Source organism: Eptesicus fuscus, chromosome 16 (assembly GCF_027574615.1).
Source record: "Eptesicus fuscus isolate TK198812 chromosome 16, DD_ASM_mEF_20220401, whole genome shotgun sequence".
Classification (NCBI taxonomy): Eukaryota; Metazoa; Chordata; class Mammalia; order Chiroptera; family Vespertilionidae; genus Eptesicus; species Eptesicus fuscus.
Window position 1 is genome coordinate 39,719,738 of NC_072488.1, and position 21,639 is coordinate 39,741,376.

Here is a 21,639-nt window from a genome sequence, read left to right on the forward strand (position 1 = left end):
CCTTCTACAATACTACTCAACCATTTGTTTAGGACACTTTACAATTTATTTTTTGAGAAAAGGTATACCAATATCACGCTTTTGGGATACTTGCATAGTTGAAAAATAGCATGACCATGACAGGAATATTGAATCACCTAGCCTTTTATCTCCTAAAAACCAGTGTTATTGTGGAGAAATTAGAGCTCAATGCAATTATTTTGCTTCATGATAGTAGTAATAATAATAATAATGTTTAGTATTTATTAAGAAGGCCACATACTAGGGGCCCAGTGCACGAATTTGTGCACCTTGAAAGGAACTGTGGGCCGCGAGGCTGTGGTGGGCACAGGGGCGGGTCTCAGCCCATCCTCCATGCCCCCGCCCGGCCCCTCCCACTGCAGCCCCCAGTCTCCTGTCTGTCGACAGCAACGCTCCCACTGCCGCTGCTCCCACATGCTGACAGCGCCGGCCCCACTTGCACCCACTGATGGTGCAGAGCAGTTGAGGCCAGCAGCAGCAGTGGGTGCAAGTGGCGGCTGCCAGCCCCGATTGTCCCTCAGGAGCAGGGGGAGGTGGAGAAGCCCTAGAGGGGCAATCCGGACCAGCAGCCACCGCTCATATCCACTGACAGGCCGAGCGATCGGGGCTGGCGCTGGACACTGGCAGTGGGTGCAAGCGGTGGCTGTGGCACTGGCAGTGGGTGCAAGCACCAGGAGGGACCACAGTGCATGGGAGCAAAGAATTTTCAGTTGCCACCAGAGGCTCGCCCCGATGACAACGACCACTGCCCCACCTTGGTCTGGTGCCCCCGATCACCTGCTGCACCATCCCACCGTGGCCGATGCCCGCCATGTTCTGCATGCACCCCCTTGTGATCAGGGCACGTCAGAGTGACCTGTTGTTTGGTTGTTCCGCCATTCGGTCTATTTGCATATTAGGGTTTTAGATAGATAGGTAGATAGATAGATAGATAGATAGATAGATAGATAGATAGATATTTCTATATAGAGATATTATCATCTAATCTTGTAAACAGATCTTTAAGTTTTTTTTTTATTATTCTTATTATACAGATGATGAAACTGAGGCTTAGCAAGGTTGAAGAATTTGATGGCCCCTCAGTGAGAAAAGTGGCAAAGCTATGCTTCTGACACCAAATCCAGAACTTTAACCCCATTTGCTTTAAACTCTGTTAGTTTAACACATGTACATATATGGGATTCTTTCTTTACTTTAAAAATGAAAGAAAAATCCATATGACATCTAGATATTTGTCTCTTCATTAATTTTGATTAGCACGTGGTGAGCCTTTTTTATCTGAAAACTTGGCCCTTTTCCAGTTTAGAAATGTGTATTACAGCTTGATTATAAATCCTGTGCGTTTTGGTGGTTTTTTTTTTTAGTTCTTTGCTAAGGCATAGAAATGGGCTCCTTTACTCTGAATTTGGGGAGCACATCCCTGTTTTCCTATCCATGCCATCGACCCTCTTTTCTGTGACATGGATCTTGCTGATTGAGGAATCTCATTTTCACGGAATTAATCACAAGGAAGGAGAGTCTCCAGACTGCAGGGAAAATCTCCGTGCTGAGAGGAAATGGCCTGCCTTTCCGTGGCTGCTAAGGAGGCACCTGACCTCTCTGAGCCTTGGTGGTCTCATTTGGAAATGGGGAGGATAATAATCGCCACGCCTGCCTCACAAGTTCAAGAGAAATAAGACCGGTGAGAATACGGCAGAAGTTGAAAAGCACAGTTTAAACAATCAAGCTTTTGAGAATTTTTTAGTGCTCCATCCAGGACAACAATCAACACATATAAAACAACATTGCTGAAAACAAACTAGTCTCAAACAAATAGTCTAGGACTGTCATTTTACAAATGAGAAAATTAGGGCCCAAAGCATGTAAGTGACTTGCCCACGGTGTCCCAACTAGTAGTAGATCTGAATCTAAACCACACTAGTCTCCAGCAACAAGATTTGCATGATTTTTATGTGAGCCTGAGACACATTTTTCAGCCAGCAACAATGTGGTAACAACCAGGTCATTTGCTGTAAAAAGCCCTTCAAGGCTTTGCGTATGGGACGTATTTCACATGCAGATGTCACAGGGAGTTAATTTGGGTTTTAGGCAGTGAGCCAGCGTGGCCAAATGCTACAGGCCTCTTCCTTGGTTACAGTTTGGTGATTTAAAAATGGTTCTCCCTGCTGAGTGATAAGATGATAAGAACAGCTTCCCTAGGGAAAGTACAGTCTGCATAGCTAAGTGGGCCCCCTAACTTTTTCCTGGAATAATCCTTTGGAATAAAAACTTCAAAGAAAGAGATGAATAAAGCAAAACCTTACCTCATTAAAGAAATAATCAAGCAACATAAATTGACTAAAAGTCCAAGATATCTCAAATATTAAACTAACAGTATGTGAAGAGATTCATAGCTAACACAAGTGAAGAATAGTGAACTAGAGGAAAACCCCCATTTAAAAAATACCCTTTCTTCTTGTCAAAAGCCCCAGATGTGCGCCAAGTGATCAGTGTTTCCATTAAAAGTTCAAAAGATGGAATCCAGATGTTTCTCTCCGCTCTGTGGCCTTTGGCCCCAGATACATTTACTTGCTCTTGGAGGTTTTGGTCACATGACTCTCTGAACTTTATGCTCTACCTAAATAGCTCTGAAATTTACTCTATGATAATGGAGCATAGAGTTGTTTGGGTTGGAGGGTCAATTTCATGTCTATGAAGTGTTGCTGAAACTTTAAAGTTTTCTTTTTTCTCTGAGTCCTTTTCGAAAGAATGTCCTTGTTTAAGTCACATTATCACTATTTCATCTAAAATTTTGAGTGCTAAACATTTTAAGTGCCAAATGTTTCACCTTCATTGGGTAATAGAGGGTTGAAAAGAATAAAGGTACTAATAGAATATAAATGATCTTTTTAAGTATTGCAATATAGCATTAATAAACATCGCTGTGATGAGGTGGACAAAATGTTCTAAGAAACAAATTGCTTTAAAACATTTCTTGGCTTTCAATACCAATCAAAAAATCATCTACACTCACACAGCATAGCAACAAAACTTGCTTTGAAGAAGATAAAACAGTTCTCTGTCCTGGACACAAACGTGTTAGCTCTTAGCCATAGGATGGCATCAGGCCCTTTTGGGAATTTAAAACAAAAGTGTGTGGAAAGATGCACATTTATAGCGGCAAGGATTTGATATGGAAAGTCAGTTGTAACATAATAATCACTGATTAAAGTTCACGTGGACCTTTTTTCCCTGCTAGCTCCATGAGCAGCTCCCCAATTGATTAGGAGTCATATTTATAAATGGAAATTCCCGCTGTGGAAAACAGCAAAACCATGTTCATTTTTAACATTTTCAAAGGTCCTTAAAAATGCCATTTTTCACACCATAAATCTGTGGTACTTGAATGTCGGGTCGCTTTCTCTAAGGCATGTGGAGAGCGGGGCTGCAACCTGCTGTGGTCAAGCTTGGTGGGAACAAAAGTGTTGCTATTGGTGACTCAAAAGGACTCCTAGAGTTGTTAGCCAGTATTGTTTTTGACAAAACCATTATGGTACAACCGAGAAAGATCAGAGAGAAAAACAATTCTCTGAGACTAACACGATTCTTCAGGAATGACACTTGGTAGGTTTTTATTATTTTCTTCAATATTTTGTTTCTGAAAAGGCCTATTCTGGGGAGGAAAAAAAGATGCCGAATTATCTGTGTAAGGAAAATCCCACCAGAGAAAGCAAAATAGCATATAAATATTACTCATCTCTGAGAATGCGAAATCATCCACTGATCTGATAACAGGCAACTGGTTTGTTTTCTGGTTCTCCTGCCATTAAGAGGCTAGTTAGTCCAGAGGATGGGAAAACTGGCCTCCTCTTTGTTTCCAAAGGTTAGGAAGATGTCACCTGGGAATGTGAATTATTTCTCTACCTTTCCTATTGAGAGTGCTATAATAGCCTGGTTATTATCTAACAAGAAACCAGATAATATAGGCATGCCATTTATACAGCTTTACCAAACAGATGCATTTAACACTTCCCAAGTCTGTTTCTGCTGATTGATGGAGGAAGGAACTGGACAGAGGCAGTTTAGACACATGCCCAGGTCTGAATGATCTGGGAAGGTGCCTACCTGTCTGCCAGTCACACCTGGGAACAAATTAGTGGCCAGGGTGAGTGTGGCCACTGCAAGCCTGAGAAGCCTGAATATTTAAAGTTCTAAACAAAGGAGCAGCTCTCTCTCTCTCTCTCTCTCTCTCTCTCTCTCTCTCTCTCTCTGGCAGGTTTTTAGCTCTCCCGTGGCAGGACACACGTGGCTCATGGCCAGGTGGGACTCTACACAATGGATTGATGGGCTGGATCTGTACTGAATGGTGAACGACACAGCCTGCAGCATGGAACGAAAGCTCTGGACACTGGCCTTGCTTTTGGCTTTGCTGAACCCACAGCCGCCCCTCATTCAGGGCTGGCTTAAGGGAGGTGGGACATTGGAAACTAAGAAATGTAATTCCACACAAATAAAGTATTTCACCATCTCTCATCCTCCCATGGGGGCTTCTGAAAATGCTTCAGCAGCGCCCCTAGAACCCTTCTCCCACAAACTATGGAGGAACCCCACTCCTGTACTCCTCTGATAGCACTGTCACTCTAGCTCTAAGTAGTAAACAGAAATTTTCAAATGTTTCAAAAATTTAAAAATGTTTAAATTTTCAAATGGTTATAGTTTTCACGCCCAAGTCACATTATTCTTTCCCATATAATAATTAGCTAAGATATTCCTATTGGGTTTACTCACATTTCATTTCAGATGGCTTTGTGGCTTGAATTTATTTCAATGGGATTTAGTACTAAAGACAGGAGTAATATAACAAAATTGATCATTGGCAAATAAATAAATTTTAAATAGTAGCATTTATGTAGCCAGTGTTCTACTAGCTGGTAGTAAAATGAAGCAATTATTTGGGTAATTTGGGTAAAAATAAGATTTGATTTGTCAGAGGATGGGAATCAAAATGATATGCCAAATTGACTACCAATTTTATTCACTTGTTTATTTAACAAATATTTATTAAATGTCAAAGGATAAAGCATGATTCTTTTTCTTACAAAGCATGAAATGGAGTTAGGATGACTAGATACAGATACATATGAAAGATAATACCTCTAAGTGCTCATTATTACCCAGATCAGGCAGGTGGGCCCTTGGTTCATCCCTAACTGGCATCACTAGGATTGCTAGACAGCTGTTGTCCAAGCTATTTCTATTTCACCACACTTGAATGGCATAATTGCCACTCAAAAAAAAAGAAATTATTTTATTTATTTATTTTTTAATCTTCACCTGAAGATATATTTTTATCTTGATTCTAGAGAGAGCAGAACAAAGAGAGAGCAGAAGAGAGCGAAACATTGATATGACAGAGAAACTTTGATTGGTTGCTTCCTGTATGCGCCCCAACCAGGAGCCATTTGTGGCTTGATCAGTGCTTTGCTTCTCATTCTTGTATTTTCTTTCACCTTTTTTTGTCATACCCTGAGTCACTGGCTTAGACCCTAACATCCTCATTGGAAAGAATTTCTGTTATCGGTACTGCCATGGGTAAAAAATAGGTATGTTGAAATGGAATGGCAGTTTCCATTAAATCTTATTTCACTTTTCTGTGCTGGATGAAGATATGGACCACCTGCAATAATTCTGGCCACCCTCTGATAATAAAGACTCCTTGGGTCACCCCAAGTCTTTAAGTCACATAGTCAAGTAATTAAAAAAACCACAATTTTATTTGAACTCCAAAGCTTGACTTAGCTTTAAATTGCTCCTCAACTCTAGCTTGAACTCATTTAAGGCTGAAAACCTGCGGTGAGAAGGGGGTGTGGGGGCAGTTGGTTTTCTGTCATCTGCTCTGTCCCAGCATACCTCCAGCCCCCTATTCTTCATCTATAGTTTTTCTCTCATCTAAGAGTTAAAGGTGGGAGTGGCAGAGAATGAGGAGAGGTAAGAGAAGGAGAGAGACATCACTTCACCACTTTGATGGGAAGTATCATGCTCCCTGGACCAGGAAGATTGTTAAACTGATTCTTTCTCTTTTTAAAAAAAGTATATTTTACTGATTTTTTACAGAGATGAAGGGAGAAGAATAGAGAGTTAGAAACATTGATGAGAGAGAAACATCGATCAGCTGCTTTCTGCAACACCCCCTACTGGGGATGTGCCTGCAACCAAGGTACATGCCCTTGACAGAAATTGAACCCTCTAGTCTGGAAGCTGACACTCTATCCACTGAGCCAAACCAGTTAGGGCTGATTCTTTCTCTTACGGACACTCTCTTGCCATAACACTGGCCCTCTTTCCCATACATCCTTTGTACTTACCCACAGGAAATACTCTTACATGTTGTCCTGCCAACTCAAGGAGTGCAAGCCACTATCTCCTTTTGCACTACTGAAGCAGGCAGCACACCTTCCTGGATGCTCTATATTTCTGAGACTTAAGTCAGACCCCAGTTCACTGTTCCAAGAATTAGACACTAGTCAGGATACACAGGCCAAACTCTCTCCTCACCCAAATTCTCTTTTCCCTATTATCTCCTGTATCTGACCAGGATGAAGAGAGTCCTGGAATAATTTCTGGGGTCATTCCCTTTGTAAGTGTGCACATAATATGGGTTCTATCTCCTGCTTTTCCATCTAATCTTAGCTAATATGGGTCTCGGTGAAGATCAAGGCAGAGAGAGTCCCAGTATAATTTTTTATTCATTTGGGTTATTGGAAATGAGTAATTTAACGTTGCTGGTATAGAGGAAAGATTGTTCTTCCTCTTGAGTAAAGTGTGCCTGCTATTAATACGGTCCTGTCTTTTATATAGTGCCCCTTGGAAATCATACTCCACAATACATTTGTTCATTTCTCTATCTCAGGTAGGAAGAGGCAATTTATTGAACTCTTAGAACAATGGAGCTTGAGGGGTACGGCTTCCTGACATGGCCCTTAAGCTCACTGTTGCGTTAGGGAATCCAGATTGCTCTTCAATATGCTGCATGGCCTACCTCAGAATGTCCCCGGGATTCAGCAGATTAATTGCTATTAAATGGCCCAAACCCAACAAATGTTGGAAAAGAGAAGAAAAATAATGAAGTCTAGGCTGAAGTGGCCATGGAAGGCTTTGCTCAGATAAGGCCACCTTTTCAAAATCCAGTTTACAATTCCAGATAATGAGTCTTAACCAACTAACAAGTCTCCTAGAAGGTCTAAGCTAGTGCTTGACCATACCCATGAAACCAAGACATTAATGAATGACTTTAAAATCAATGATAATTTAAGGCCTAAAATCAGTCCAATGCTTAAATGCTTATGTGGAGGAGGGGAGGAAATTATAGCTCAGATTTCAAGTTTTACACTGTCTTTGGTGCATAAAACACAGGATCACAAAGATTGACCAGGGGAATTCCCAAACATTTGTTCAATGGATTTGGGTGGTTACAGAAGATCAAATCACTTGTTAATTTCATACATTTATAAACTATTTTAACATTTCGCAATTATTTTTGCTAAGACCAGCAATGGACATATCAGGCTTTGCTGCCTTTCCCGCATGAAGCCGTGTAAATTAATTGGTCCCAGCTTGCACTGCTGTTGTCGAATCAACACAGTCTGGCCGCCTTCTGTGAAATGCCAACTAATAGATCAAAGCCTCTGGAGAGTGACCCCTATTTTCCCCCAAATATATGTGGTTTTCTGGAAATCCATATCTCCTGCCTCTTTAAATGTCTGTGGGTCATTAGGAGAAGACAGTTTCCATCATTTTTACCTGGGACCATCTTGTTACTAATTTGCAGCCCTATAACCATCTGAGTATTTCACGCCCATGAAGTGATGTGCTAAGTGGGTTATGCCAGTTTCTGCCCTGTTATGTGTACTCTAATATTGGCTTGTCCATCTCTGCTTCCAGTTTTATCTGAAACAGGGCAAGATTTGTGCTTTGTGCTGGGCTTAACATTCCATAGTATGGTTGGTCCACCTGTGGACACTGCATCTTAGAAGAAGATGCTAAGATAGAAAGCACAGATCAGACATTTTAGCCATTTTTACTCTGAATTGATCATTATTCATGATTAACTTAGATTAATATATTTATTGTGGTAACTATACAACCCTTACAGCTTGTCATTTTAACTATCCATAAGTGTACAATCCAGTGGCATTAAATGCATTCACCATGCTGTAGAAACATCACCACTATCAGTAAAAAACTTCATCATCCATCCCAAGCACTCTGCACCATTAAATAATAGCTCCCCTTCCTCCAAATAAGATTAATATTAATTACAATGAAAGATGCCCAGGTGGTATAGAGGATGTCTGAGTCACAGTCCTCTTTGCCCTGCTTAGAAATTCCCATGAAAGACAGTTGGGTGGGGAGGAAATAATAAGCTAAAAGTCCTAAATGCTCTCTCCTATAATAGGTAAAGAAAAGGTGGGGTGCATTGTGCTATTAGCTGATGTAAGCAATCTTCAGTCCTCTAGTATTTTGGTTAGTGTGTTTCTTTTTTCTTTTGTGTTAGGCAAATTAAATATGAGCAAAGACTAGAGGGAACCACCCCTGGCCCTCATGTGGAGGAGAAAGTGGCTGTTCTCAACTGTGTAACATATGCCTTGCTTTCAAGCAAAGCCACAAAACATAGTGCGTGGGCAGCCAGGACGTTCCAAAGATCCTGGCTCAGAGCAGCGAGGCAGGATGACAAGTCAGTAGGTCCAGGGGTGGCCCCCCGGTCTTGCTGTCTCTCAGGAAAGAACCTCCCACCAGCACCGCTGTGCAAAGGGACAATTCATCTAAATGGGCTGAGTCACTCCAGGGGGACGACAAAAGCAATCCAGCTCCGTGTCCCATAGTAAATCGTTTCTAGCTGAAGGATGTCTGGTTCCTTTCTGGAAAGAATGTTCTTAGCTGAGTTGCAGTTTGCCAAGGGTCAAATATGACAGAAATGAAGTGTTGCTAATAGTGATTGAAAAGGGTTCCTACTGTTTGTGGCCAGTGCTGGGGAGTAGAAAGGCCAAATTTGTGAGCCAGAAAGCAGCAGGAGCCAGTAAACTTTCCCCAAGACTTACTAAACTTTGAGTCACCTCTGCTCCCCCAGCTATTCTGTCAGGCTGTTTGGGGGAAACTGATATTATAATTACTAATCTCAGCAAGGGCCTAATGTGCAACCTGAAGCTTTTTCATCCTTTGGTGCAATTAGGGTGGGAGGGCAAGGCCAGCAGACACTGGCGGGCTCCACCCCCTGCTCCCAAATCACCCTCCTTGGGTTTCATCCACACCCTCGCATCCTCTGCAGACAGGTAACTGAGCAGTGCCCAGCTCTGGGGCCTCCAGCGAGGGGAAATTATTCCTGCCCAAACTGGCTGGGAGCTATTAAAGGTTTAAATGTCACCTCAAAAGAGCTCTTTACTAACCTTTAAGTGGTGGCGTCTTGAGGGCTGTTTCAGGCAGGATTTGCCCCCTCCCAGGGAGTCTGGAGAGCTGAGAACATTTGTCTGTGTTGTTTCTCCACCCCCTCCCTTTCTTTTGCTCCTTTCAGGGAATTATCACTGTACTTTCAAAGGCAGAATTTGTGGGACAACCGGCACCTGCTGGACTGAGCTTCCCACTGAAGGCTCTCTTGGCTGAGTGTATAATTTCATTTAATCCTGAATAGCCCCCTTTACCTATTGTCGACAAATTCCCTTTAATCCTAACCACCACTTAGGAGAATATTTACTATCAAAAGGAGACAAATCGCTATTTAAATGTGGATTTACTCAAGTCTGAAACTATGACAGTGACATACGGTAAAATGATAATATGTAAATAAAAACTGGAGACAGATTTATCCCCCGAGAAAGCTGGGCAGAGCAGTGGATTAAAGTCATATGTGATCTACTTTGAGTGCCCTCAATTCAGACCCGGCGTTCGGTTATGGCCGGCAGCACCATTCATTTCTCTTACTTCAATTCATTTGGCCCTAGTTCTCAATGACCCTCTGTTACCAGGCATACACCTCCGATAAGTAGGCCTTGATGTTTACGGCACTTTGGAGCAGAATAAATGCAAACTGCACATTATTTATGGGTGCACACTCTCAGCTTAAGGGGCATTTGTCAGGAGTGTGAATACAGGTAGAATAAGTAGATGTGTGTTAGCTCAGCTAGCCTGGTTTCCAGAAGCTAACTAGAAAAAAAAAAGAGCTAAATAAAATACCACCCTAAAGACAACAGCTTTCAATTATTGCCCATGATACTGAATTCCTCCCAATGAGTTGAAAGGAAATCTATACCAGATGGCATTTTTCTGCATCAGCCAAGTGCACCAGTCATTCCTGACTCTTCGTGATGGGCAGCGGTGCCAAAGAGAGCTGGCCCTGCACTTCCTCTCTCCACTCACCAGTCATTGAAACCACCATGCTTTCTAGGGATGTGTTTCTTAATTGCACTTAAATGTAATTAAAATAGTTAGAAATGAAGGTCTTTCTCTTTTTAAAACAAAGCAGAAAGCAAGCACATTGTGTGCTATGTTCTTTGGCACCAGTAGTCTTGGAGCTAAAGCCAGAACAGAAAAAATAATGAACACACATCACATCACCTATACACATGGCAATAATCTTTTCAATTGAGACTATCTCAAAACATGTAAAAATCACTAACAACTCCTAAACATATGGGATGTGGGGCATTAAAAACATTGCATTGTAATGCAACATTCAGATAAATTGTTTTGAGCCCACTAATATATTGAAGAGCTGGCCAGTGGCAATCATATTCTCTCCTAAATTATCTTATCCCAATACATCCTTGTGGGGGAGCACAGGAGGCTTGGTTGGAAAGTCTATAAGGAGGAATCTCTGAAAGGTCAGGGGCCTCTAGGGGGCCCTTGCCAAAGGCAACAGATCCTGCCTTGACTTTTCCAAACAAGTCTGAGCTCCCGGGTGTTTACCAGAATCTTTATGCTTAATCTTTAGGTGTCCTTGCTTAAAGGACACTGCAGACACATATGTCCTCCCAAGATTACTTACCCTACTGATTGTATCTAAAAGATAAACTTTATCTCAAACTGCTGTTACAATAAAAGCCTGAAGAGGCAGGCAATCGAGGCTGTCTGGTTCCTTTAGCCAGGCAGTCCCTTAGCCCTCTCTTTCACAGCGATCCTGAGTCAGAGTAATCATTCATCCATCGCTCAGGGTCTGCTGGTCAGCCCCGGCACATCCTGTCTGAAAATGAGGACAAACACATTTATTTTGAAAAGCCAAGAATTGCTTTGACATGTCTACCTTGGAAAGTATGTATATAATTTTTTTGAGATAATTGATGCCTCCACAATACTCATAGGATTGGATCTCATATATTTTTTATTCACAACTGATCATGGGAAAATGAAGAGAAGGCATTGTATGTATACTTCCTTCTGTCCAAGAAAATATGTTCATGAGAAAGAGCCCAATAGCAGTGAAGTTATTCAACTAATTGCTCTTTGGACATATTTCCTCACATATATTGTAATTTTATTAATGGACTAGAGCAGCAGTCATCAACGGGTGGTCCGTGGACCACTGGTGGTCCGTGAGGTCCAAAAGGTTGGTGACCGCTGGACTAGAGGCCCGGTGCATGAAATTTGGGCATGGGTAGGGTCCCCAAGCCTGGCAGGTGATCAGGGTCGATCAGGTTCCCTGCCTCCCTCCCCCCACCCCCTGCCTCCCTGCCTCTGCTGCTGCTGGATGCCTGCCATGTTCTGTGCCGCCCCCTGGTGGTCAGCACACGTCATAGCAAGCAATCAAACTCCTCTTCTCCCAGTCAAACTCCCGAGGGGACACTTGGCATATTTGCCTTTTATATATATATATATATAGATAAAGTAGTTTACTATGCTGGTTACTTTCTTGGCAGCTAAATTTGATTCTAGTTTAAGTTTGTGAAGTCTGAGGACTCTTTTTTCTTTTTTAATAAAAGGCAAAACATTGTTTCCCAAAGATCAATCATTAACTTGTTGAAGAGACAGGAAAAAAAATGAGGACGAGGCGGGGAAAGGGCAATAATCAAATGTGATTGACTATGAATGATAGATTTGTTTTCAGGCAATGAAACTCTTAGTAAAAATGTTACTTAAACATAGCCATGTCCCAAATCACTTAGGTTAGACCAAATCTTTAGGCAATTCAAATGCATAGCTGTTTATTTTACAGAAAGTAGAACAAAACACCAATTCAATCCAAGAAGCAACTTGACTGACAGAGGAGGCCAAATGTCCATGGTTCATTAAAGATACTTGTGTTTAACCAAATATAGGTATCCAGAAGTTGATGTTTTAGGTGGCCAGGGGCCTCCAGATGGCTACAATAAGACAATTTATCACCCCAACTCAGGATCTGAGTGTCTTTAAAAAATGGGCTTTGGGGTCCTGTGTTGCAAGGTAGCCTCTGCACTGCATAAACATCTCGCTGTACTTTCTTGATAGTCTTTTTTCATGAATCAATTGTAGTTTTATTTGCTTCATGAAAATTTAATTCACTTGTAAGCTTGTCAAGGTATTCATCAGATAACCTTAGAGAATCTTAGAAGAGTTCATATTTGCTGCTAATGTCTGCTTAAGCAACCATGCATGCCTCCACAACCTTCAACTGCTTGACACTTGAATAAAAGGAATCTTGGATTGAAACATATTAAGAAAAAGTTTTAAACACCATTCCATCTGCGAGAGTGACAGAGTAGGAGCCAGAAGCATCGCCTACCATTTAGACTGGGTGCAATGTCAATCTTGGTCAGAACACTTTGCATGCAACTTCTGGGCTCCAGGTTCAGGGAACAGAATGGTATTAATGGCACCATTAAGGTAAAATGAGTATCTAGAAGCTTCTGCTTCACCCCTAATAAAGTAGCTGAGATCCTCTCTTCCTTCAGTGGCCACTGAGAATCAACAACAACTAATGGTCTTAAGTGAACAAGCTAATATTTCATCCATGGATACCAGAGCGTTAATGGCTAAATATGCCAGTTGAGGGAAGGAGCACATGTGCAGCTATTTGCCTGACACAACTTCTGCTGTCATGGCCTATTAAAACCAGTTTACATGTGCATGTCGAATTTGATGAATATGTATGTGACCCTTTTCAGAGCCATCACTCATTGGGCTATGGCCCCCATGGCAGGAAAAACAGCACCTCTCATTAAACACAGCATGAGTTACAGGCATGTTATGTTAATATTTCTTCAGAACTTTAGGGGGTTTTCTTCTTGTTCTAATAAATCCTGTGAAGAAAATCATTTAAAAGTATAATTGATTAAAAAAACACATTTTCCCCCTCATTTTCCCCTTAACTATTTTATTTGGTGTGTGAGTTCTGGAAGGCTCTTTCCTCAGGAAGTTGTAGGACAAGCTTATGAATTGTGCTTTGTATCACTCATTTGGGACTCCTGAGGCAAGCCCCCTCCTCAGTTGGAAGTTCAGCAAGGCTAAACAAGAGACCTCCCTGCACGGAACTCCAAAACGCATGAAAGACAGGGCTCCCTCTGAACTTTGCAACATAATGCATCTCTGTTAACTCAGAGTGCTCACTTACGGGTCTGGTGCAGAGTTGGTGTTCAACCAATGAGAACTACCCTGATCATTATTAATGTTATTATTGTTGTTATTTAAGTTACAGAGTTAAAACAATCTTTGGGCTAGGGAAGGTAGGAGCCTTTCTGAAGATTCTTTTCAAAATACATATAATAAAAATCTTAATAGATTTTTAGTGCATAGAAGCTACTAAAGCATTAACTCCATAGGTTATGTGGAAGAATGCTAAATAAACATAGGTCCAATTTGCTCAAATAGCCTCCCTACTCCCACTTCTGTCAAGGCCTCAACTATTGCCCTTATCCACCCCACCCTACACCACTGGCCCTTCCATGGTGTTTGGCCAATTAGGTTATTAGGTGTTTGGAGAGCAGGGATGATGGTCAATGCTCTTCTGTAGCATCAAAATATCTAGCTCAGTGTCTGACATGTAGATTTGCATCGCCTCCTCAGATTTCTCCCCTAATCACTGACCAAGTACAGAGCCAGTACCTAGAGAGGTGTGCCCTGAAGGGACGTGTAAGGGATTCTGGTGAAGAAAATTTTGGAATGTGGCAGAAGTTCCTGCAAGGACTACCTGGAGAGCCACTGCAATACAGGAGCACTGAATTAAAAGTCTAGAGTTTGAGTTCTCATCTTGACTCTTTTGTCTGGCTGGAGACCAGAGATCACACTCATTTTAGACACCAATTTCCTCACTTCCCAATAACTGCTGAGGTCCTCAAGATCTAACATTTTCTCCACAAAGAATTTTACTCCACTTTATAAGAATTGGTCTTTATCTCAGCTACTATTGTATATCTGAGGATCAGAAAAGATGATTATATTTTTCCCCTCCAATCACAGGTCTAGTCTATCCGTGAAGAGGAGATGACAGGTTTGTGTAATTCCCAAAAAAGATTACAGAGCTATTCACATTTCTTTCTTCCTCTTCAGGCCTGCCATCTGACAGCGTAGACTCTGGATCAGAGTTCATCAGGGTGCCACCTGGTAGTCAAGGCAAACCTGCAGGCAGAGTTGAGGCTCCCTTTTGAAATGTCTCATCATGATCACAAGTTTTCAACTTGAGAACTATAAGTTGGAAAACCAAACTGTGCAAGAAGTGGGAAAGTACATATGCCAAAATAATAGCCAAACTTCATTGAGAAGTTACCATTGGCCAGGCCCTATTCTAAATGTGTTATATTTTTACATTTTATTGACTTAATCTTCCCAACGACATTATGAAGTAAGCACTGTTATTATTATGCCTTCTTTACAGAGAGACGCCTGAGATATAAAGAGGATAAAAATTGGCCAAGGTCATACAGAGCTGGTAAGGAAAGAAGGCTGGATGCAAACTTAGCCAGTCTGGCTCCAGAACGGGGCATTTTTGCCATTATGTCACAGCCTGTGTCAAACTTTTCCTCTCAGGTGGACACTCCCCCAGGATAATAAATTTGGAGGCAGATGGAGCAGCGTCCTATATAATAAAAAACAAACCACAAACTCAAACAAAAACAAATAACAAAACAGATTTTGTTTCTCTCCAGAGACATTATTTTCCAGCTCCAGCTTTGCTGTGGATGCCAGGTTTTATTAGTGTGGCGGGCACTGGAGAAGAGTGCTTAGAAAATTTGAGAATGCTCTGCCTCTGTGCATGGGGCCAGTCTCATCCGGGTCTGCCTCTCTAGCCTGAGGTAGGGCCCTGAAGATGCCACTGGGAGCGCTTAGGTGGAACGCTCTCTCCCAGGATTCATGCCATTACTCTTCCCTCACTTGAGAGGCCCCCAGCTGGCTGAGCAGCAGGCTCGATAGCCAGAGCCATCTCCACCTCTCTGTATAAATCTAGCACCAGAGCTGCCAACAGACGGCGTTGGATAAAGTCTCTTCTGCTCTCTGCCAACCAAATGGCCCCATAGCATAAGGTTCCAAGTTTTCTCAGTCTCATAAAACTTGGCTGAATGAGGCAGTGGTGCCATGAAATTTGCATTCATCTTGTGCACCTGACACTTCCCATCATGATGATGGAGTGCTTCCCTCATGTCGGAGCCTTCTTGGCTCTTAAGGAGGACAGGGAAACAGAGTGGAGGTTGGTTGTGGGGCAGGCTAATCAAAGCCAGGAAGAAGCATATATCCGTAGGCATGAGGGATGGGAAACAAGGTATGGGAGGAATGGAGAGCTGGGGGCTGGGGGAGCACTGTGACTTAAGATAAAAGAGCATTCCAGAGCCCCTTGTGCATTCAGGCCATCAGTCATCTCTGCTTTTCAGGGACAGCATTTCAGTTGACCTCCAAGCCCTGGCATGCAGCGTCCTTATAGCTGCCCCAGGGAAGCTGATCCCCTCTTTCATAGCCCACCATTGTGTGCTTCTTAGAGCAGGCATGCAAGAAAATTAACCTAGAGGGTACAGGTTGTTGTGATGAAATGGTTTTGTTGCAGTTTGTGTTAGGGCTTTTTGAATGAGGGAGGAGGTAGGGAGGATGTTTCCACTGGGTGTGAGAAAAAAAAATAAATTGCTCTCAAGTGAAAGTTCCCTTATCTGTCTCATCTTGCTTAAAAGTCCTCAAATTCATTCCAGAAAAAAAAGTTAAATAATAACTAAGAGTTTAGACTCTAAAACAGAGAGCTGAGGTTCAAGTCCCATATCAAACGTTGACTGGTGTCCAACGTTCTGAGTCTTTCTTTGCCTTTGTTTCCTCATTTACAAAATAGGGGTAATTAGAAGAAGTATTTCCTACAGCTGTTTTGAGGTTAATGAGATGATGTATGTCACATGATTGGTGCAGTGTCTTGTGAACAGTAAGTGCTCCAGATATGTTGGTTAGTACCCTGACCTCAAGACTTTGGAGGGATACTGGTTGTTCTCAGAAGACAAACAGAAACCATGACCCTCAGCGTTGTTAGTCATTCAGTTATAACTGTGCCATGAAAGTCAGTGCCTAATGTGTCTCTGCTTTTCAATGTCTTAGTAAGATTTTTATCTTTGAATAACTATGGGTTGGTAGAATTATACCTTTTAAAAATTATATATATTTTCTATACATTTTTGTCTATGTCTGTTAGTTATTTATTAATCAGATTTGAATTTTTGAGGATCAAGGACCATGACTGCACTGCTTCCTTGACTCCTTCTCAGCGAAAATGTGAAGTAGACATTGATAATATTCCTCTTGACTAAAAGATTTAGCCTCTATTTCCCCAATATGGCATCAGGAAGTTTACTATGTGCTTGTCAACCTAGGGCTATGCCATATTCCTGCAGTGAGTGACAGTTTGATGACTGTTCTTTGACCACCACCACTCTGATCCAATCCACCATTCCAGATGTTCTTCCATCAGTTTGTTGCTTCCACTGCCTCCAGGATTTGAGAATTTCTTCTTGGACATTGCAGGATGCATCACATCAAAGAGAGCATAACCAAATGGGAGTGTCATCCATCATGGTCAACAAACAAAACGGGGAGAGAGAGACATGTGGAAACCCTAAAGGCTAATACTGGTGGATGGCATAGCTCCTGTCCTCTCAGATTTTATTAGAAGAAGTAGATAGAAGTGCTTTGTGTTGATAAAAAAGCCCAATTTAAAACATTTTTAAAATGGATTTTGAAAGTGTATCTTTTTGTTGAATCATTAATTCACTTATTTACTTTCCTGCCAAATATTTATTGCATGCTTATTTGTGTTACACATAATTCTGTTTAATTTATAAACTGCTTATATCTATGTACAAATATGTATAGATACATAAATATATGCAAAGTTATATTTTACAGCTTTTGAGCTGGTTTGGTGACTACAAATAAATAAACTAAGTAAATAAAGAAACAAATAAACAAGCAAATAAAGCTGTCTTTGTTGGAGGGCCATACTGAGCTTCTGAATTCCAGATTTTGTGTGTGATATGAGTCCATAGTGGCAAGCAAATCTGTTCTGAAATATAAGTGCTAACAATTACTCTGCCTATTTCCTCTTTGCTTAGAAAAGCCACACATCTTCAAGAAGAATACAAAGTGAAGCTGGCATTACTCAGAAAGAGAATAAACAAAATTTGTCATGAAGACTGCGGGATGAATGACACAAATCAGCCATTTCTTTGAAAGTCAAAAAGTATCTAGTTTATACCATGAGTTGATGCAGAAATAAAAGACAATTGCTGATAAAATACACAGCTGAGGAAAGTCTTCATGATTCAGGTTTCAAAGTTATTTCCAAACCAGCTCTTGCTCCACAAATGTAATTTTAAAATAACATATTATACATCTATCAGCAAAAACAAAAGGAACATTAATTCAAAGATAGTTTGCTCTAGAAACACCTGTGTAGGCTTTGTATATGTAGGTAGATATATGTATGTGTGAGTACACACATATGCATATTCACATGTACATAAATTAGATATATACATTGGTGCTAAAGTTAAATAATATACAAGACAGATATTATAGAACATTATTGCTTCAATGTCATCCATTTATCATTTTTAAACCTTTATGATTTCAAGTCTAGAGCATAAATTATAATTACAATAAGGGATAAATTTTATATTGGCATTAAATCTATTATTTAAATTACAACTTTGTAGGCAAAACTGTAAGAGATAGCAATTATTTACCAATCCCTTCTTGAGAGTACATACTTATTGCATCTCTCATGAATTAGACTGATTTCAAAGAAAAACCTGTTAGAAGACAGAAAGAAAATGTCTCATTTATAAAAGTAATGAGTAAGATAAAAATACCAAGAAATAAAAATAACAATATATGGTCCAATCCTTTATGAAGACACATTTTAAATATTACTAACAACCTCCATAGAAGACTTGAGCAAACCAAAAAGCATAGCATATTCTTGATTAGAAAGATTCAAAATCATAAAATGTTCCTCTTTTTTCCCCCTATAGCTTATAAAAAGAAAAATGCACATTCAAATTACCCTGTTGCTGGTCGGCTTGGCTCAGTGGTTGAGTGTGAATCTATGAACCAGGAGATCAGGGTTTGATTCATAGTCAGGGCACATGCCCAGGTTGTGAGCTCGATCCCCAGGGGGTAACCAATCAATGATTCTTTCTCATCATTGATATTTCTATCTCTCTCTCCCTCTCCCTTCCTCTCTGAAATCAATATAAATATATTTTAGAAAAACTTCCTTGTTGTAACATTTTACCCACCAGCATGACAAAAATCTAAAAGTTTGACAACATACTCTTTAGTAAGGCTGTATAGAAACATAATGGTATGTATGTAAACAAATACAAGTCTATGGAAGAAAATTTATCAATATGTATCAAAATTACAAATGAGTATACCCATTGACCCAGAAATTTCACTTACAGTAATCTATTTTACAGACATACTTACATGCATAAGAAATGACATATGCACAAAGTTATTCATTTTGGTGGTGTTTTAATTGCAAAAGGCTAGGGGGAAAAACTAAAAAATCCATCAACAGGGGATGGACAAATATTTATGGTACATCTATATAATGACATAATATGCAGCTTTAAGAAAGAATGAAACAATTCTCTATGTGCTAGCAAAAAGAGTGAAAACAGTGTTTGATTCAATATTTTTATGTATTCTCTCTCTATATTTATATATAAAATATGTTTATATATATTTTTAATTTAAAGTTAAATTTAAAAATATTTAAGTGATGATGCCAGAAAGAACTTTTAATGTGCATAAGGATGTAGATTTTCTCAGATAAAGCAAGACATGCAATGAAGCTATTTCACCTAAGACTTCTAGTTTGATAAATGGGCCTCAAGAATTTGTGTCTTCTTTGACCTGGGAAACAATGGCTATGGGTTTTTCAGGAAGCTTTGCTGGGCTGGTCTTGTCATTCAGATGGTTCTGCCTCCTCAGACTCTGCCTTCTTGATTATATTTCCTGCTCCACCTCCAGTGCCAAGAATTCAGCCTGACACCAACTAAGTGCTAATGAGCATTTATTGAATAATTGAATTCAGAAAACTTCTATCACTGTGTAAATGATCTTACATGTAAATATTGGGTGGAGGGAGAAAGAAAATTTTGTGGGTTTTTTTGTTTGTTTGTTTGTTTTGTTTTTTAATGAAGCATCTACTTTAACTTAATAACAGTTTTAAACCTAAAAGCAGAAATTATTTGTCATCCACTTAGAAATCAAATGTAACTTCTTGGATCAGTTTCAGAAAATACTGTCTGACTATTCAGGACCCATCAAATACCCCAAATCTGATTTTACCCACAGAACAGGAGGAACTACTTGCATGTTTTATCTGGATTCCTTTAGATGTGCCTCTTATCAGGGCAGGTAAGAGCTATGGTTGGGGGAAGTTAATTGACTTTATCTTGGGGGAGGATCAAGTGAAGAAGGGTAGATGCTATTGGGTGGTTGCCCCCCCCCCCGCCCCGCATGAAATACTTTGCATATATATATATATATGTGTGTATGTATATATATCTGTGTGTATATATATATATTTAATTTTTTTTTTTTTTAATTTTGCATGTATTCTTCAAGCCCTTGGGAATTTGAAATTAGAACCAACATGGGGAAATAAAACTATAATAGTTCCAACATGAAAATAGAAAATAAAAGGAAGAGCAATGTATTTGGATTTGGTCTATAATTCCAATGCTAATATGAGTCAGTGACTGGAACCCATGTATCTCTCTCATTGTCAAATGACAGGAAAGTACATTTGAATTTGACTTTCCAAGTTCAGACGCTTTTGATTCACCATTGGGCTGAGAAATGGCCATAAACATTTAAGAACATTGGTTAATATCAATTATTTTCTCTAATATTTTGATGTTTCATAGGTGAAAGGTTTTTATAAAATATTCTACTTGGGATGAAAAGTCATTGTAAGCAGCACACCCATCACTAGGAACCGACTTCTTTTTCATCTTAGAATAGCTTTCCTCAGTACAACGAAAGAGTTTAAGTCAGGATATGTGTCTTCAGGTATCAGCCATATCTGTGAGGCAGGAATGGAATGAATTTCATTCTCTAGGGAAATTCAGCTCATTTCATGAGCACTGAATTCATTTAGGGAGTGGGGGAAGAAAGAAATGACTATTGAGTAGATCTATCCATGGCATCCGGTTGCATAGAAAAGTATGTCAGTTAAAATATGTTAAACCAATTTCTCAGGTAATGTTTTAAAAAAAAGCAGCAACATTGACAAGTGGATAGAAATCACTCATCTTGACAAGTGATTATGCAGATTAGCAAAGATGCAGGAAATGTTCTGTACCGTTGAAAAATAGGGACTGGGAATATATCCCCAGTTAATATAATGAATAACATGACAGGCATGCACTGTTCTAGGTTAACTCTCTCAGAACTCGAGTTTAGGCCCACCCCAGTCATACACAAAGATGCAGGGGAAAGGTCATGAGAAATGCTTTGAGGTTCCAGGTATTTGGATTCTCAGAGAAATTCCAAAATATGTAAGGTTTTTAGATCTCCTGGTACCAATATTTTCTGCTCTTAGACTTTTCTCTTAGGCTTTTGTAACTCAGATCTCAGTTGGACCTTTATAATCTTTTTATTCTTGTCCATATTCACACTCTTAGGTCTACATTGAAACAAAGTTGGAGGACATAAAGCAGATTATAATTCTTGGCCACCTTAGCTCAGAAGTTGACCAACTACTTTGATCCTCAACATGGCTTTTCTCTGGATTCAGTAGCATTTATGATTTTGTACTTCGATGTCTTCATGCGTTATTGTCTGAGCTTTACTGTTGTTTCTTGGGTGAAATAGTAAGCTTTTCAAGGGCATTGTCTCTGTCTGGCCTTTCCAAGGTCCACTCAGTCTCTGACCCAGGATTGTGTAGGCCATTGGGCCATCATTTTGGGTGATGATTTACCACTAGTGACATCTTACTGGTATCTGCATTTGGGAATGTGTGACAAGCAAAGTGTCAGTAACAGGGCTGAATATCTCATGTGAACCAGAAAGTTTTCATCTCACACTTGTCTTTTTAATGGGCTGTGTATTTGTGCTTGGAAATGTATGCTGTTTGTCATCTCCTACCAAAGGGATAGCTTTTGTATAATTTCTTATGCTGGACAATTTAAAAGTGAA

General features: G+C 40.2%; 1 long non-coding RNA gene across 3 annotated transcripts in view; it reads left to right on the plus strand.

Moving 5' to 3' along the window:
* LOC114233719 (uncharacterized) overlaps positions 1-17,667 on the plus strand; it is a 51,049-nt gene extending 33,382 nt beyond the window's left edge. For 2 of the 3 annotated variants that reach the window (XR_003619874.2, XR_008558567.1), the window contains exon 4: positions 17,538-17,667. This is a non-coding gene — a long non-coding RNA (uncharacterized LOC114233719). Of the gene's footprint in view, positions 1-1,055; positions 1,211-17,537 lie in introns of those variants that run through there. The other variant, XR_008558566.1, reaches the window with a different exon arrangement.
* Positions 17,668-21,639: the final 3,972 nt, after the last annotated feature.